Source organism: Balaenoptera ricei, chromosome 12 (genome assembly GCF_028023285.1).
Source record: "Balaenoptera ricei isolate mBalRic1 chromosome 12, mBalRic1.hap2, whole genome shotgun sequence".
NCBI lineage: Eukaryota > Metazoa > Chordata > Mammalia > Artiodactyla > Balaenopteridae > Balaenoptera > Balaenoptera ricei.
This window is the reverse complement of record NC_082650.1, coordinates 76920047-76940454: the sequence shown is the minus strand read 5'-3', so window position 1 is coordinate 76940454 and position 20408 is coordinate 76920047. Positions and strand designations below refer to the sequence as shown.

Sequence of the window (20408 nt, the reverse complement as noted above, 5' to 3'; positions counted from 1 at the left end):
ATATAAAATTATAGTGGTGGATATATACTACCCTTGTCAAAACCCATTGAACTTCAGAGCACAAAGAATGAACCTCAACTGATGCAAATTTTTTTAAAAATCACTTAGGAGATCCTGCAGATCCTAGCATGGAATGCAGAATGTGACAAAAGAATTTAATTGTATTACAAATGTGTGAAACAACTACAGTGAAAGGAGTAGGGGGAGAGGTGTTGAGTAAGTAACTTTAGAAATGAGTGAAAACCATGAGACTAAAGGCAAAAGAAACTGCACATAAATACTGTATTCTAGTTAATAAAGTTGGTTCCCATATGAATACCAGTTAACAATTCTAATTCTGCTATACATGTGTGCTAGAACTGAACCATTATGCCCTTGCTCTGTCAGCTGAAGGGGCCTAAAAGCAATGACACCCCAGTAACAATGAGCACACCTAACACCCAGATCTTGCTTCCTAATACCATTCTCTAATAAAAGGACTAGGATTCCTTGGAGAAATGGCTGACTAGGACCAAGACCATGAAGATAACCCTACACCATCTTGCAGTACCAGAAGGTAAGGAAGTACTCAAACAAACAAAACTACTTACAATTAGGGGGTAATGTCAAAAGGCAAGGACACAGAGCCAACTGAAAGAGCTCCCAGTAGTGAAAGCTGGAAAAATTTGTGCAAGAAAAGAAATAAAGCAGTATTGGATTATAACCCAAAGTACAAAAAAAGTATATTCATATGTATATTCATATACTCAAAGTGTATTCATATGTTCACAATGATAAATAAATAAATAAAAATAAAGCTAGCTAGCCAGATAGATGGATGAAGAGGAAACAAATCTCTCATGCAGAAGAATCCCAAATAGTCCAGATAGACTCTCCATTCTCAAGGATGTGAAGCATAACTTCCCACTCCATAAGTCTGGGCTATGCATAGTGACTTCCTTCCGAAGAGGACAAGATGGCGAGAGGGAGAGGAAAGAGTCACTTCACAGTGGAGAAACCTGACAACTACTCCTTCATCCAGGAGGTCAAGGTCAACATCAACGGTGATAAGTCATGTGTATAGCTTGCATCCTTGATACCATGGGATCAGAACGCATTTTACCTCCATGGTCTTCCTTTCGACAACCCACAATCCCAGTCTAATCATGAGAAAACATCATACAAATCCTAGTTAAGGGATATTCTATAAAACGCCTGATCAGTACTCCTCAAAACCGTCAAAGTCATCAAAAACAAGGAAAGTGTGAGAAAATGTCATAGCCAAGCAAGACCTAAGGAGACAGGATGACTAAATGTAATGGGGTCTCATGGATGGGATCCTGAAACAGAGAAAGGATACTGGGTCAAAACTAAGGAAGTGTGAATAAAGTACATTACTTAATTAACAACAATATATAAATATTGGTTTATTAATTTTAACAAAGACACCATACTAATACAAGATGTTAATAATAGAGAAACTGGGTACAGGGTATATAGAAAACTCTATATTGTACTCTCCTGGAAACTCGTCTGTAAACCTAATACTTTTTAAAATGTATATTTAAGAAGGAAGAAAAAAAATGCAAAGATAAGCCCTAAAACTTTATCAGTGACTGTGCTTTAGTTATGGAATGACAAATGGCTTTCTTTTTGGTTATCTATATTTTAAAAATAATACTATTGGATTTTGATTTTTAGCTCTTGAAGGCTTGACATTAGCCTAATAGGTTTAACATTTGGTCTCTTGCTTCTTCAGATACAGTTTTGGCCCTTGTTAAGCAAGTGACACCTGTTACCACCTCCAGGGAAGGAGTCCCACTGTGCTGAGGGTCCCACTACCAGGAGCACGAGTCCCAGAATGTCAACCCACTGCATGGTTTGCAGGTTGCATCGGTGGCTGAGAAAAACATGACTCCCACAGACGCTGGATGGAACAACACTCACACAGAGAACAGACAGAGCCAGATCAGCCTTGATAGCGAGTGTGGGTGCCCCACGGCCAGTGCATCTCGCCCCGCAGCTGACACAGGTCTGCACACACCCCTTCTGTGATACAGGCAAAGGACCCCCTTCTCTCCCCACCAGGAACAAACGCAGCAGTGGGGTTGTCCAGGTGCCATAGGCACACGCTTGAAGCAGAACAAAGAGGTACACGTCAAACCCAGAACAGGAAAAGAGATTCACAAATAAGGCAGTATGTTCAGCACAGGCGGTGAGGGCTCCAGGTAAGGAAACGTTCCAGGCCCGAGGCATGCTCTTATGCATCCCTGCGAGGTCAGCAGGCTGTGCGTGACCGCCCTTCCCCAAACCCCTCATTCATAGCAATATACCCCAGACAGTGTAACTTCCTTCTGAAAAATGAAATAAACGAAGTATAATTATCTCCTAATGAGTGATAGAGGTAAGCCATTTTAAACATCAGGGGAATACCGTGAGCCATTATTTTTAGAGAAACAATTATTTCTGCAAATTAAATTTTAGGAATCATGCCAGAAAGATAGCTGCAAAACTAATAACGCCTAGTAGAAGTAAAATCTCAAGCTCTTCAGAAAGACAATCCTCTACATATGTTACAGAAGCCAGAGGGAGACCAACAGAGCAGAATTTCTTTCACAGAGGATGGCAGCGTGTCAGAGGGGATATGAGTAGACATCAGTCTTACCCTTGGTTGATAAAGGAATCCCTCTAAACTTGCCCTTCACATCTGCCTGAAGTGCCAGACTCCAGTGACAGCAAGTTTATTTGCCATCAACGTGGCTGGTTTTATTTCCAGATAGATTCCAAAGCCAAGTTACATAAATTAAGACTAAATTACTCTATGATGATTTGTTTGCTGTTTGTAAACAATCAGTCAGTGAAGAATAATTGTGAATTGAGATGAATATTACTTATAAAATGTCTACTATCTGTTTGTTCAACTCTAGAAAGGCTATACAGAGGCACAGAAGTTCAGAACATACATTCATATTCTACCCTGAGCAATTATTTAACTTTTCAGTGCCTCAGTTTCTTCATCTGTAAAATCGAGATATTTGTAGTCCCTATCTCTAGCTGCTGCAAGGGTTCCATTAAATTAATGCGTGTTAAGTGCTTAGAATGGTATCTGGCACGTAGCAAGTTCTATATAAATGTTAGCTGTTAATTTAAGTAAAGGCATTCAGTGGCTTTTGACCGTCTCCCTTTAACTCTTTCACATTCCACTCAGATCTCCAAACCCAACATCATTTTGCCCGCACCCCTTGTCACTCGCTTCTGCGTGGCCTAGCCATTCTCTGAGTTACACGGGAACAAAGCCTACTGATTCTTTCCTTTCTCACTCCTTTTGCCGTGGGAATTGCTACAGCCTTTAAGTCTCCCTTTGGTTATGGTTCTTGCATTTTTTTCCCCATTGCCATCACTAACACTGAAATCAATAGTCTATTAACCTGTTATTCTACTTCCCTCATCCACCCCAATCACTCATACTTCTATACCAGGTTAAATTTTCTTTTTAACTTAATAACAACTTTGTTGAGATATAATTCACATTTCTTAAAGCTCACACTGTTAAAGTGTATTACTCAATGGTTTTTAGTATATTCACAGACTTATGCAACTATCACCATTATCTAATTACAAAATGTTTTCATCAGCCCCCCCCAAACCCCATAACCATTAGCACTCACTCCTATTTTCCCCCAGTACAGCCACAGACAACCCCTAATCTGCTTTCTATCTCTATACACTTGCCTACTCTCACATCCTCATCAACACTTATTACCCATCTTTTTAATTACAGCCATTCTATAGGTATGGAGTGTTATCTCATAGTTTTGATTAATATTCCCCTAATGCCTAATTTCATGTGCTTTATTGACCACTTGTATATATTCCTTGTATGTAGTCTTTAGAGAAATGTCTATTCAATTTTTTGAAACTGGGTTATTTGACTTTTTATTGTTGAGTTGTAGGAGTTCATTACATATTCTGGATACAAGTCTCTTATCAGATAAATGTTTCACAAATATTTTCTCCCATTCTCTGGGCTGTGTTTTCAAGTTCTTGATGCTGTCTTTTGAAACACAAAGGGTTTTCATTTTGATGCACTCCAATGTATCTGATTTTTCTTTTGTTGCTTATGCTTTTGGTGTCATATCTAAGAAACCACTGACTACCTAAGGTCATGAAGACTTACTCCTATGTTTTCTTCTTAGAGTTTTATAGCTTTACCTCTTACATTTGGGTCTTTGATCTGTTTTGAGTTAATTTTTGTGGAAGAAGTTAACACTCTAGCTTCATTCTTTTGCATGTAGATAGCCAGCTGTCCCAGCACCATTTGTTGAAAATAGTATTCTTTCCCCATTTTGAGTGGTCTTGGTACCTTTGTTGAAAATCTGTTGACAATAAAGGTAAAGGTTTATCTCTGGACTTTCAACTGTATTCCATTGACCTGTTTGTCTGTCTTTATGCCAGTACCACACAGTCTTGATTACTGCAGCTGTGTGGTAAGTTTTGGAATGAGGAAGTATGAGTGAGTTCTCCAATTTTGTTCTTCTTTTTCAAGATTACTTTGGCTATTCTGGGTCCTTTGCCTTTCCATATGAATTTTAGGATCAGCTTGTCAATTTCTTTTTTCTTTTTTCTTTTTTTTTCGCCATGCTGGGAGGCTTGAGGGATCTTAGTTCCCTGGCCAGGGATTGAACCTGGGCCCTCGGCAGTGAGAGCACAGAGTCCTAACCACTGGATCACCAGGGAATTCCCAGCTTGTCAATTTCTGCAAAAAAAAAAAAAAAAAACTGGCTAGGATTTTGACAGAGATTGCACTGAATCTGCAGGCCAGTTTTAAGAGTATTGCCATCTTAACGTTGCATTTTCCAATTCATGAACATGGAATGTCTTTCCATTTGTTAGGTTTCTTTAATTTCCTCCAACAATGTGTTACAATTTTCAGAGTACAAGTTTTACACTTCTTATGTTAAATTTATTCCTAAGTGTTTTATTCTTTTTGATGCTATTGTAAATGGAATTTTCTTAATTTCATTTTTGATTGTTTCATTGCTAGAGTACAGAAATACAATTAAATTTTCTATATTGATCTTGTATCCTGAAACCTTCCTGAACTCATTTATTATTTCTAACAGTTTTAGGATTCTTTAGGAAAAAGGTCTACATACAAAAAATCATGTTCTCTTCAAATAAAGATAGCTTTACTTCTTCCTTTCCAAGGAATACCTTTTATTTCTTTTTCTTGCCTAAGTGTCCTCTCTAGACCCCCAGTACAATGTTGAATAGAAGTGGTAAGCACAGACATGCCTATTTTGTTCCTGATTTTAGGGAGGAAGTCTCCAGACTTGCACCATTTAGTGTAATGTTTGCTGTGGGTTTTTTATAGATGGGCTTTCATAGATGGATGTATTTTACACTCGGGAAGAGTGTGAATTTGGCGAGGAGGTAAGAAGGCAGACTATGGTAGGCAGAACCTTTCTGCTCTAATCTCCAGAACCTATTAATATGATGATGTTTCATTCCTGTGATTATGTTATGTTCTTTGGCATAATCTTAAGAAAGGAAGATAATCTAGGCAGGCCTGAACTCATCACAAGCCCTTAAAATCACGGCGCTTTCTCCAACCAAAAGCACAAGAGGAAGTCAGAGAAATTTAAAACATGGGAAGAACTCAGTGTGCCATTGCTGGATTAAAGATGGAAATGGCCTCATGAGAAGGAATGCAAGCAGCATTTAGGAGCAGAGAGCAACCCCTTGCTGACAGCCAGCAAGGAAACAGGGAACCTCTGATCTACAGCCTCAAGGAACCAGATTCTGCCAACAATAGGAATGAGTTTGGAAGCAGATTATCTCCCAGAGCCTCCAGATTAAGAGCCCAGCCCAGCCCTGCCGACACCCTGACTTCAGCCTTGTGAGATCTCATACATAGGATGTAGTTGAACCCACCTAGACTTCTGGTCCATAGTACTGTGTGCTCACCAGTGTGTGCTGCTTTAAGCTTTGAAAGTTGCAGTCATTTGTTATGCAGCAATAGAAAACTAAGACAAGGACTGATAAGATTCATTCACTGCAGCAGAGGAGGTCAGCGCATTCCTCAAGAGTAGGGTGTAGGCAGTGTGCTAGGCGGCCCCGTGGACCCGTCTCTTGCTTCAACAGTGTTTGGGTGGAACAGACCCACAGGGACATCCCGTGCTCCAGCCTCCAATCACCCTCCAACCTTTTTTCCAGTCGCAACCTTCAGAATCAGCCACTCAGCTACCCTTGGTCACCGGGACCAGCCAACACCACTTTTTGAGCTGAACTGCTTACTACCGATCAACCACGAGCTCCCAGATTCGTCAGAATTATCCCACTGCAGCGGAGGCCGCTGTCAACCCCCTGGCCAACACGCATCTGCGGGCCTCCTACACCTCCCTCTCTCTGAGTTTCTATTTCGACTGCGACAGTGTGGCCCTGGAGGGCATGGGCCACTTCTTCCGTGAATTGGCCAAGGAGATGTGCGAGGGTGCCAAGCATCTCTTGAAAACACAAAACAAGCGTGGCAGGCACCCTCTTCCAGAACGTGCAGAAGCCATCTCCAGATGAGTGGGGTAAAACCCAGGATACTACGGAAGCTGCCGTGCTCGTGGAGGAGAGCCTGAACCAGGCCCTTGTGGACCTGCGTGCCCTGGGTTCTACCCGCGCAGACCCCCGCCTCTGTGACTTCCTGGAGAGCCTTGTCCTAGATGAGCAGGTGAAACTCATCAAGAAGATGGGCGACCACCTGACCAACCTCCGCAGGCTGGCTGGTCCCCAGGCTGGGCTGGGTGGGTCTCTCTTCGAAAGGCTCACCCTCAAGCATGACTAGGAGCCTCTGAAACCAGCGGCCTTTGAGGAGCCCCTCTGGTGTCAGGGTTTCTGCCTGAAGCCCCTCCCTGCAGCCACTAGGCAGCTTTTTAACCACCCTGGAGCGCTCTCCTAAGCCTTGGACCAAATGGAAACCATAAGACTTTCTACAGCAAAAAAAAAAAAAAAGAGTGGGGTATAGTAAGTAATGCATTATGCTTGGAATACATTGGAGACACATGGAAAAGCAAGCATTTGCTGGCCAGGAGGTTTCTCAGCCATGTGAAATCCTTCCTTCATCTGGAAAGTCTTGGACTTGGAACTGTCACTGGTGTTCCTATAGTCTGGCACCTCAAAAGCATGACCATTTAATTTTATTCTCCACAGATAATTTACAAACATTCAACAAGGGAAGGAAACGGAAGCAGGAAAATTTTTATAACTGGCTTCTTTGGTCAGAGGAATTGTGCTTGCTTGTTACTTTGTAATCTGCCCACTAGAGACTAAAGGAAAACTCATTTGGATGTGTACCAAATAAGAAGCAGAAGGTTGTAACTGGATATTATAACTGTCCATTACTTATCTTATTAAAGAGGGATTCAATTTTTCTGCAACAATCAAAAGTGGAAACAACACAAGTGTCCATCAACAGATGAATGGATAAACAAAATGTGCTGTATACATACAGTACAATATCATTCAGCTTTAAAAAGGAAATAAATTCTGATATGCTACAACACGGATGATATTATGCTCAAAGACATCATGCTAAGTGAAATAAGCCAGTCACAAGAGGACGAATATTGTATGATTCCACTTATATACGATATCTAGAGTAGTCAAATTCACAGAGACAGAAAGTAGAATGGTGTTGTCCAGGGGCTGGGAAGAGAGGAATGGGGAGTTGGTGTTTAATGAGTTCAGAGTTTCAGTTTTGGAAGATGAAGTTCTGGAGATGGTTGGCGGTAATGGTTGTGCAACAATATGAATGTCCTTAATGCCAATGCATACATTTAAAAGTAATTAAAAGGTTAAATTTTATGTTATGTATATTTTACTGCCATTTTTTTTTAAAAAAGGGATTACATCAGCTTCCCTTCTTCAGAAATCATCATTCAGTTGTGTTAAAGGAATTTCACTGTGGGTGACTTTCTATAATAAAACTCCTTCTACTGCATTATTATGAACTGTCATCAAATCTTTAACCGTGGTCACTTTTAAGTCTTTTGTCATTTACAGACAGTTCTGGGTGTACTCTGATGATTTTGCAAATATGTTCCTATAAAAGGGTTTCAGCTTCAAGAAATACATGGAAAAGACTCTGACAAGTACAGGTTTCTGGTAACGGACTGTACTGCTGAACTGAATGAATAAGCATTTTCAGAACTCTAATGAAAAACTGATGAACTCATAAAAGTGCTAACAAAAGATCAAGATGAAAAAAAAAAATTAATTACATGGGACTGAGTGAACTGATGAGGATGAGTATAATTTTTGTGACTTTCTGTCTGAATTTAAAAAAAAAAAAAAAATTCCACAAGGACTCAGAGGCAAAGAATATACAAATCAATTTTCACTGCAAAGTAAAGGAGCTGTTACAGTGGAGGATTACTGGACTGAATGTCAATACTATGACATAGTATGAGTGTGTTTCATGTTTGGTAATTGCAATCATTGTTGCTTTTGTTGTGGTCATCCATGTACAATGCTTGGTGTCAGTCGATTTATCTCTTGTAAAAATAAAATACAGTGTGTGTGTGTGAAAATAAATAAATAAATAAATAAATAAAAAAAAAAAAAAAAAAAAAAAAAAAAAAAAAAAAAAAAAAAAAAAAAAAAAAAAAAAAAAAAACTCCTTCTATTCTCATCTACTTATTTGTGTGAAAAGTTTTCTCAGGATTTACATCTTATAAAACACAAAATAGGAATATAATTACTGCTAAACCTTGTGTCTTTCTAGCAACTCTTGGATACATAAATTCATTGAAACCAAGCAATACTGTCCCAATAAATGATGCATTTGCAATAAAATTTTACTTTGTATGTTTAGTTATATTGGTCAAAATGTGGAATACATGTGTTGTTTTGACCAATTGTGCACTAATAATAAGTGTAATAGTAATTAAATTTTAATAAACTAAAGAGACATATCATAGGAAATAAAAATTAATATTAATCTATACCCATAATTATGGAAAGAGTTGTGATAGATCAGTTAAAAACCTTCCACCAGGAAGTATAGTTGTCCCTCAGTATCTGAAGGTGATTGGTTCCAGGTGCCTCTGCAGATACCAAAATCCTCAGGTGCTCAAGTCCCTTGGTAGTACAAAGAAAAGAGCTGGCTCTCCATATCCGTGGGTTTCCCACCCACAGACTAAAACCACTTTTGATCCACAGTTGGTTGAATCTGACGATGCAGAAAACTGCGGATACAGAGGGCCAACTATATATTATTATAACTTTTGAAGGAAGAGGGAAATGCACAGATACAGAGAACAGACTTGTCATTGCCAACGAGGAGGGGGGTGGGTGAGGGAAGGCTTGGGAGTTTGGGGTTAGCAGAGACAGACTATTACATACGGGATGGATAAACAACAAGGTCCTACTGTGTAGCACAGGGAACTATATTCAATATCCTGTGACAAGCCATATGGAAAAGAATATGAAAAATAATATATATATGTATAACTGAGTCACTTTACCATACAGAAGAAATTAACACAACATTGCAAATTAACTGTACTTCAATAAAATTTTAAAAAATATATCAGGAAGAGAGAAATGGAAATCTAGCCTAAATTGAAAACTAGAGCAATGTAAAATTTCTGCTTATTAATGACAATCTTGTTCTTGTATTGTTTAAACAGGTGATGGTATATCTCAAATGCTATTGTACTTTGATTCCATACTAGTTACATTTAAAACTAATGTAAACAATTTTATTTTAAAATCAAACTGGAAGTTATGCACTCTTTCTGATAACTGTACTTTCTTCTGAAAATTTATACTGTTGATTTCTATTCTTCTAGGGGTTTTCCTTGAAATTTTATGGTGAGTACCTAGCACAGTGCCATCCATGGTTAACACATTGACCTTAACCCAGATGATACAAAGATCTAAAAACACTTTAATTTTAACCACCCCTCCCAATTTACATAATATTAGTTGTCAAGTATTTTAATTCTGCCCTTTGTTTAATTCTCACAAATTAGATACGATTTTATACAGATCATGTTTGTTTAGACTTATTTACAGGTTTATCAGTTTCTTTGTTCGCCACTCCTTGCATGCCTTTTAGAATAATCTTTCTTCTTCCTTAAATGCTTCCTTCACAAGTTCTCATGTGTAGATCTGTTGATAAATTCTCTCCATTTTTGGTTATGAAATGTCTTTCTTTTGCCTTTCTTCTTAAAAGGTAGTTTTGGTGGATACAGAAAGGTTTTTTTTTTCCCCCCCCAGCACTTTGAAGGTATTATTCCACTTTCTTCTGCTTCTATTGTTGCTATTGAAATCACTGTAGATGTCAAATGTCTAATTGTCTTTTCTCTCTAGGATTTATTTTTGGGTTTTGGTGTTCTACTTTGATTATAATCTTTCTAGGTGTAAATTTCTTCTGATTTATTCTTCTTGGTAAGAATAAGTGAATTCATGTCATCCATCAATTCGTTATCTCTTTGAATATCGCTTCTTCCCCATTCTCTTTATATTCTCTCTCTGGGATTCAAATTATAAATTTGTTCACCCAGTTTCTCAAACCTTTGGGTACATACGAACCACGTGGGGAGTTTATTGACCAATGCAGATTCGGGTTCAAGAGGTCATCAGTGAGGCTGAGTCTGAATTTCGAACAATCTCCTAAGCGGGGGCTCTTGCTACCGTTCCACGTATTATACTTCAAGTAACATGATGTTAGACCTCCTCTTTCTATCCTCCGCATCTCTTAACATTTCTTTCCTATTTTATACCTCCTTATTTCTCTGTGTTGTATCCCAGTTAATTTCTTCAGGTCTGTCTCTCAGTTAACTTATTTCTCTTATCTTATATCTAATTTGCTCTTTAACCAATCTGTTCATTTTTCAACGACTACATTTTTCATTTCTAAAAATTGTATTTCATACTGTTTTATATATACCCAGACATTTTAAAAAGTGCCTTGTAGTTTGGATATTTTGGTTATTCCATCTTCTGTTTTTTCTTAATTTTATAAAATATCATTTGATGTTCTACATCTTATGGAAGTCTATTTTATGATTCCCATGTTCAGAGTCTTGAGGGTCTAATATGTCATAGGCTACCTAGGCTAACTCTCACTCATGTAGTTTAGTTCCTTTGCATGTTTAGTAATCTTTGATGGTAGGCTTATATTTGGTTGATCTTAATGAGTGGAAACCTAAAAGCCTACAATGAAGATATTTAGCAAGAATTTGGTTTCCCTCAGCCTTGAGCTAGGATAGGCTACCAACCTGTGACCACTCAGGCCACCTTCAAGTTTCCTAGGCTTATTCTGGACACTCAGATTTAGCAACTTCCCACCCCTACCTTGTCACCAGGCCAAGGCACAGTTTCTTGGAAGCAGTGACAATTTGGTTCCTGACTTTGGAGAAATCCCTGCTTTCCCTTGTGTGTTTGTTGTTTGCTGACTCCTCACAGATTTTCTCTTTTTTTTTCTTTTTTCTTTTTCTTAACCCTAGATCTTTTCAGATTACCCTGAATTCCTTCAAGCCCCAAAATACCGAAAATTATGTCTCATTAAGTATCTAGGCTTTTTCCCCAATGAGAAGACCCCCTCCACAATACACACAGATATAAATATTCAATATGTTATACTCCAAGAACTATAAGTTATGAAAAGAATTTTTACCCAAGACTCCCTCACAATTGGGTATGTGTGACCCACAACTCATTACATGGTTATTTCCCCAGGTCCTGAACATAATGTTTGAATACATTTCAGTAGCTGAAAAAATAATCACAGTAGATTTCCAACTCATAGAGTAAGAACTATAGAAAATAGGTCCACCTGGAGCCTATGTATCTCTCTTTTTGTACAGAATAGTAAATCAAGAGCAATACTACACCCCTAGGAGCATAGAGATTATTGCTACCATTGAAGGCTAGAAAATGCAGGGTGGTAATTCTAATGTGCCCAGTTTAATTCTCTAGTTTAGTTAATGCAAAATATCATTGATTCTGAGAAAGCAATAGTGAATTTTCATAACTTGAGCTAGCTGATGATGCCAACAAATGTTGCTATTCCAGATGTACTTTTTCTTTTTTTTCTTTTCTTTTATTTTTGGCTGCGTTGGGTCTTTGTTGCTGCGCGCAGGCTTTTCTCTAGTTGCGGCAAGCAGGGGCTGCTCTTCCTTGTGGTGCACGGGCTTCTCATTGCGGTGACTTCTCTTGTTGCAGAGCACAGGCTCTAGGCACGTGGGCTCAGTAGTTGTGGCTCGTGGGCTCCAGAGCGCAGGCTCAGTAGTTGTGGCGCACGGGCTTAGTTGCTCCGCGGAATGTGGGATCCTCCTGGACCAGGGCTCGAACCCGTGTCCCCTGCATTCACAGGCGGATTCTTAACCACTGTGCCACCAGGGAAGCCCCAGATGTACTCTTTTTATTGGACTAAATTAGTATAGCCAGTGACACCTGGTAAGCAGCTACTGATCCAGTGATTTTCTTTTCAAATCTCCACAAGCAGAAAAAAAACAGAAACCATTAGATTCCCCTGAAATAGAGAGTAGTACATCTTTGTTATCCTGCCTCAGGAAACATCAACTCCCCAGCCCTGTGCCACAATTTAGTTCCCAAGGATCTTGACTGTTTCCCAGTCTACAACATATCTCATTGGTCCACCATATTGATGATAACAATAATATAACCTGAAGAGCAGGAAGTAGCAAGTTGCCTGGAGGCTCAAGTTAGACACAGGCTCATCAGAAGATAGGAGGTAGGTGTCACAAAGTTAGAGGGATCTGACAGTTCAGTGAAAGTTTTGGCAGATGGGCAACCGGGTACAAGGCAGAATATCCCCTTCAAAACTAAAAATAAGTTGTAGTTTCATGTACATACAAGTCTTGGTGGAATCCTTGCATTTTGGAAGCTATATATACTATATTTACAAGGTAACTTGTTTATACAGTGATCTGACACTCTACTTAATTTGAATAAGGCTTAGAGCAAAAGAAGAGTTTTTATCTTGTCCAAGCTATACTGCAAAAGCTCTGTCCTTTGATCCCCATGACTCAGCCAATTCAATGGGGTATGGCAGTTTAAATGCCTTGGGGAGATTAAGATAATGTATTAAGCTTGTGGCAAAATTCCAGCAGAAGAGTCACAGTGAAGGCTCCCAAGGATTTTGAAGAAAGCCATGTCCCCTTTGGTGTATCACTACTTTTTTGGAAAACAACTGTTTGCTTGTCACTGAGTCCTGCTAACCATAGAACATCTGGTGATCAGGAACCTCAGTTTGTTACTGAGTCCAAACGCGTACTGCTCACTGCACAACAGGGCAATAAATCGAGAGATGCGTTGCTGGGGCAAGGAATAGCAACTTTAATAGAAAAGCCAGCAGACCGAGAAGACGGTGGACTCATGTCCCAAAGAACCATCTTGCCTGAGTTAGAATTCAGGCTTCTTTTATACTAAAAGGGGAGGGCATACATTCAAACATTTCCTGGTTCCCATCAGCCTCCAGAGAGGATGTGTTCATTTCTTCCTCTCTGCAGTCGTTCACAGATGGGCCTGGTCAGGATGTTTCCTGTGAGCTAAACAAAGGTATTTTAGCTTAATGCTCATTACCTGGGAGGCAGGGTTCCCAGAGATGGGCCATTACGTATAATTTAAGCTTATAGGCAACATCCCTTTAGTGATTAACTTGTAATAAAATACAAAGGTTCTTTCCTATTACAAGTTGACCATCATAAACTTGGAGTTTTCAGATCTACCTAGTTCTAAAACTGGCTGTAAGTAATGTACTCCACAATCAAGGAGAAATTGGTGTATTAGAGACCAGCCTTAGGAAGATCCTCAAGGAAAAACCTTAAAAAGAACATTGTCCACTTTTCTAGCAGGGCTACATCTCCCAAGCTGCTGTCTCTCCCTCAGCTCACTTCATGGGCTCACGCTGCTTCATGGGAAGTCTCCTATGACTAGCTGATATGAAAGAGAAATCTGTGACTGACAGCAGGCCAAGGTAGACCACCATGATATTAGAGCCCACCCTGGGGTGGACCTGAAGAGAAATGAAGTAAAGGAAAGAAACAGTCCCAGTGGGCAGAGTTTCAAGTACATTTTCTGTCCACATTGCCGAAAAGAAGGTCCTGATTGGTTTGACTGGATGGGTTGTCAAGTTCTTAGAAGAGACAGGATCAGAGGACTGACGACAAAGAGAATATCTGTATCTCATATTGATGCTGATTATAATGCCTTTACTGCAGAGAAGATGCTTGGTAATTAGGTGGAGCTCAACTAGCCTGTGGTACCACTTAGCCTCTTTCTCCAGCCTGGCAATCCTGCTCACTGGGCTTCTGCACAGTCATCCATATTGGCAGGGACAGAGGTAATACACAGACTCATCAAGAAGGACCTATTCCCACTATGACTGTCTGGCTATTGTCCCAGTCAGTCAGCAAATCTGCCAACTACAGCCCATACCCTCCAATATGGTAGAACACTTAATTGAACCATGAAGCCATCTTGTGGCAGATTAATTATGCTGAATCCTGCTACATCCCCTGGAACAAACACTTATTCTGAGTTTGGATGTGCCTTTCATGTTGGGCAGTCTTTTCAATACCATGGACTTACTAGATGGGTTTTTCATCCTAACAGAATGTCACACAACATTGCTTCTGGCCAAAAAAAAGTCCTTTTATTGTAAAAAGAAATAAGTCAATGCAATAAAAATTCACTGATCACATCTGTTTCCCCATCCCCCAGATGTAGCTGGAATTGCTTACTAAATACTCAGTTATCATGTCAACCGGTACATAACATTTTTCAAGCTTGAAATGCTGTCCTAAAGGATATGGTAAACGCTCTGAAGAGGACTGGCTAGAAGACATGAGTCCCAGCACTAGAGGGGAATGAGAAGGGCACATCTTTTAGTTACACCCAATGACTCATTCACAAAATATTTGCTCCCAATCTCCATGACTTTTTATTCTGCTGACTTAGAGTTTTCAATATCCAAAGGAGAAATGATTCTATCAAAGGATTTAACAATAATTCCCCTAAATTAGAGGTGGTGACTACCATCTATTCATTTACTCCTCCTGGGGATGTTAGATAAAGCAGCAAAAAAGTGATGCTAGGTCCTGGCTCCCTTGGGGAAATAGAGTGACTGCTGCAAAACAGGGGCATGAAGGAGTATGGCTGGAACCCAACTGATCCTAAGGTGCCTCTATTAAATCAAGAGGTAAAGATTAATGGAAGAGTCCTGCAGTTCAAGACCGACTGGACATCAAGAGCCCAGATGCTCAGGAATGAAGGTTTCAGTAAGAAACCCAACAATCGGAGGTGCCGGCTGAAGGCTACATCAACCATGGCTCATGCCAGCTGTGTAATCTCTTCTTGCTGTGTTATGTACACATTAATATACCTACATAAATGCCCTTCTCTTTTTTTTCCCTTTTTCCTCAGGATAGTTAATTTTACTACTTTGTACTTGTACTATATTGTAGCATTTGAGATGGTAACCTAACTGAGATACTAAATAAACTTTAGATTCTTCCCTTTGAGAGTTTCTGACCATTCTAAGGATGATAACATAACATTAAGCAATTTTTTGGAAGTGTAAGTATGGGATTAGATTTTTATTTCTGTGCACAAAGCACATAACACAATATAAAGGCAGAGTATATACTTGAATAAATGTTTAGTGACTGAATATATGGGAGGGAAGGATTAATGATCAGGTGGATGGATGAATGGATGGATGTGTAGTAATAGAAGAGAATAGATGTATGTGATCTTTTCTCTTAAGGGGAATTCTACCCTCTGTTTCTTCCATGTGGAAGTTGTATTAGACATATATGTTAGAGCAACTCAGTCTATTCTTTATGTCTACATGTAGTTCATATCATCCATAATTTGAATTGAGTTACATTATAGTTTTCTTCAGATATATTTTTCAGTTCATTAATTCACTTTTCAGCTGAATCTAATATTCTGTTTAATATACTCTCTGAGTTTTTATTTAAATGATTACATGTAAATTTCTAGAGGTTCTCTTTGATACTAGCCATGTCTTGTTCTTTTATATTTCTTCTTTTAATCATTTTAATTCACGTTTTTAAAGTCTGAGACTGAACCCTCTGATACAGTTTGAGATTTTTAAACGTAACATCTGAATTTCTTCAGGTTATGATCCTTATGTTTGTTTACTGCCTTTGCTGATTCTAGTTCAGGGTGAATTATTTCCTTAAATATTTTGTAATTTTAGATTGTGAGCTCATCTTCAGAGTGTCTATTTCTGTGGGAAACCTCTGTGGCCTGGGCTGGGTGTTTGCTCTTTCCAGGTACTCATGGGTTTCACTGACCTGTGACCACTTCTCATGTTGATTTTCAACTTGTGGGTTCACAAATCATGCAGAGCAGTATACATCTGAACCACAAATCCACAAGATTAACAAGCCAATGACTATGAAATTCTTCATGGAAGACTGACCTACAGCAAACATGCTTAGTTTTAAAAGAATCCTTGTGAGGGTGAGCAGATTTATTTTCTAGTCTCTCTTTTATGGAGGGTGTTGCCCTTCAAGAGTCCCACCATAAACGTCTCAGTTCCAATCCTTTCCTCATATAGGCCCCAAGCCTTGTCATTGGTCCCCCCATGATGATATAATCTAAATCCCTAGCTTATCATGATTACTGGAAACCATCCCTCTCCTACACACACACACACACAGAGCAATTAGAGTGTCAGATATGGCTTTTTATTCATTTGTCCCCTAGAGGTTATGTTTTGTGAACTCATCTAGGCATTTATAGGGGAGGTTTAAAAAATTGTTCATTCAGAGTTTCTAGGTATTTTGTCAGGGGAGGATTTGCAGGTTATTTCATATGAAATATTGTTTGAAAAGGAAGTCTCAGGTAGTGAGAAACTGAAAAGTCTGTGAGATGATGCATGTTCGAGAAGGATTTAATTTGCTGAGAAAGAGAGAGAGTGAGACATGCGTGGAGGGAAGGAGGAAAAAGACCCCAGGCAGGAGAGTAGCACTTGTAAGAAAAATCCACAACAGGAAAAGATAAAGCAGCTGGATTCCATGACTGAAAGGAAAATCATTGACCCAGGCAGGAAAGACTGTTAGACAAAGGGGCACAGAAGGGATGGTATGTGGGGGATTGTGTGTTTTTCTGGGAGGTGATTGGAATTTTATATCAAAGATCTATCAGGTCACTGTTAAAAGAAGTAAACAGTGCATGCCCACATTTCCAGTTCCATGGGGAAGGAGACAGAAGAGAAAAGCCTTGCAGCTTTTAAATGGAAGTTCATTTGACCAAAGGAGATCTAATAGAGTTAGGAGGTGACTGCTGAGGTCCAAAAGGAGATTGAACCCTCTGATACAATTTGAGATTGAACAAGTGTTGATAGATTAGCATCCACAAGCATTTCTGACAGGATATGGTTCCCTCGGGCTGTGGACAAACCTGGAAGTGGGCAACTGACAGCCTGCAGTACACTCACCACTTCCTACCACCTCGTCTGCATTTTATGATTATGAATCAGTTTTCTTTGACATGCCCCATTTTTCACTGCAGCGTCTTCATCTCAGTGCCTGTATCAGTTATAACTTCATCAGAGCATCTGAGTGCACCATTTACAAAATTGCTTTGCTGCTGAAAGTGAGGGAGTACAAAGCAGTGCAATTCTGCAGAACAAAAAAGAGAAGAAAGAAGGACTACCCGGAGATGCCAGCACAGATGGCCTTCATTTTTCTAACAAAACACCCCTGTGAGGTGTTTTGCCAATAAATATCTTTATGTGTTGCAGTAAGATGAAACTACCATTGAGTTGCTAATGCATGCAGGTTTTCTCTATAGGTGGATGAGAGAAAAAAAGTAAAAAGGCCTTCCATGGGACACATGCACGGCGAAGCACTGGAGTATGAAGAGTATCTACATGCAAGCTTCTCTCTCAAGTCCTCCAGCTCATAATAGATTCGCTTATTCCTGTTCCAAATGAGAACTCAGTTCTCTTGACAGGCAGCTCTATTTTATGCCCTTCCCTATCTGTGTCCTTAGGCTTCCCTAACATACTTACTACAAGGCCTAGAGCAGAAGACTGGAAAATCTTCTGCTTTCTAGAAGCTGCATGCACCATCCGTTCAGTTTGGGCATCTTCAATTGACAAAATGTGTGTGTATTTATTCTATCATCCCATGCATTAATGTAATATTAATCACCACAGTATGATCAGCTGCAATGGCTTCATTCACAATTATGACCTGTGAATAATCTATAACCCATGAATAAATAACCTGGTAAATATTATTTATGGAAGCAACATCATGTCCTTAAAGTCACAGATTTCTCCAGGTATCAGTCATGGCCAACAGGGGCTGGCATTTGCAATGTAGCGTTTGCTATGCCTCAAAGGTCAGCTCCCTGGGACCAGATCAGCTTCTCTGTGTTCTAATCCTCTCTGCCACGAAGCCACTCATCCAGAGCAGGTAATGTACCCTCTTTCTGCCTTTGTTTTTCAATCAGCAGAGTGATGGTAGGCTACTATTTGCAACTGGGCTGACAGAGTTCAATAACTGTCGTTGAGCGCATGACTATAAATTTCCTTGAAATATGCCTGCAAATGTACCAGATGTTATTGTCCTAACTGCCAATTACTTCAAATTGCAAATATTTGGTTTAAAAGTTGAATCGAGGCCATTTTTATATTCCAGAGCCACTTCATATAACAAATTATCCTAGCTTAACACAAAATAAACACCTGTCACACTTGGGTATCCAACCAAATCCCATCCCCCCAACAAACATGAGCCACATAATTTATTCAGCCCCCCCCCCCCAAAAAAACACAAAACAACCCTCCAGCTGCCCTCATGGAAAGTTACTGCCCAGATGATTGTTAACTCCCAAGAGTCTTAGATTGGGTGGGCAGCTAACCCTTTCCTGAATCTATTTTGTATCCAGTCCAGTGAACAGGAAACAGCTAATGATTATTGAACGCAGACAGCCCTGCAGTGACCGGAAGCAGCAAGGTGCCCATCTCTGCCCAGGGGGTCAAGTGATTCACAGGTGAGGCTGCTGTAGTCCTGCAGTTGTTGTGCTTTTTCTCCTTTTTCCCCCTTTTCGGCAGTTCTAGCAGATGGATTCATCAAAGCCCCAGATGCCCTGTGCCCCTGAGAGTCCTATTAGACCCAATGTGTGAATAAATCTCTCCTTCACCGATGCTCATTTTTCATTGGCAAATAAAACTCTGTTGATTGAGTAGGATGGTTGTTAAGTCAACACTTCTCTGGCTTTTACCAGTGAGGATGTCTGCATAAGCTATGACTTATTCCATCTTCAAATCGCTTTCCCCTTTTCTCCCTCTAATCACCTTCAGGTTCAGTGTTAACGTTTCTGCAGGAGCGTCCATAGTAAATGTTTCATGAGTGGCCTTGCTCAGCAGCTCCCCCTGCATCACTTACCTTTTTCCCCAGCAACTGCCTCATCCCAGGGATACTGTTTGGTGGAGGTGGGGATTCATGGCACTCATACACCTGATCTGGCAGATCACAAATCTGCCTGGTTATAAAGAGAAAAATCTATATCCTTTTGAATAGTCAATGCCTTTTCTTGACCTGCATGTTATAAATAAACTGTGTGCCTCCCTCTTAGGATGTATCCTGAACCTTCTCTTAAGTTAACTCCTTTTTCCCACTGCACTGGCTGCATCTCACGTATCCTGTCCTCTGTATTTCCAGATATTTATCTTTGAAGCACAATTTCCATAAAAATCTGGAAAACTGACTTAGTAAAACCAATACCTATCAGTTCCGACATCACCTCTGGTCTTTAAAAAAATATCACAGCAAAGAATTTTGCTCTGCTGTCTTGGCCATGTCACTGTTATTCTACATGTCACTTAGAAAGCCACCAAGGGCAGGGGCTCTGCTGCCGAGTCAGCTCCACCCTGGCCCTCGCCAGCCCGTAAAACCTCAGGGTTCTATTTATAGTGCCCACCCAATCCCTGGCCCAGACCATTCCCCCAAAACCGTCCGGCACAGGGTTCGTTCTTCCCACCTCAGTGGCTATATCCCATACCCCTCTCCCTCTTCTCAGGAGCAGGCAGGAATTTTTCTGTCCCTGCCAGGTCACACAAGGACCCAGGATTTCTCAAAGGAGCTCAACCCAGACCCTTCTTCCTGTCTGCAGGGACTTCTATCAGAAGCACCTCTGTGGTCAAGTCCACTAAACGTTGATATATTAAGAATCAGAAAATTCCTTTGTCTTAAAGCGTCTGGCTTTTAAAGGTGTGTCTTCTTGCAAAACACTATTTCAGATTTCAGGAGCTAATTTAAAACTTTCTTGCTTTTCTTTGTATCTTGTTCTCCCCCATCTAGCCCCACCCTTCCATTGCCCTACCCCTTCACACCCCTACCTCAACACACCCCCATCCTCCT

General features: G+C 40.0%; 1 protein-coding gene and 1 pseudogene across 1 annotated transcript in view; one reads left to right on the top strand and one right to left on the bottom strand.

Moving 5' to 3' along the window:
* Positions 1-20408, bottom strand: part of UBE3D (ubiquitin protein ligase E3D) — a 317705-nt gene that overhangs the window by 115820 nt on the left and 181477 nt on the right. The gene's annotated exons all lie outside the window — the stretch shown is intronic.
* On the top strand, positions 956-6814 carry LOC132376383 (ferritin light chain-like; annotated as a pseudogene).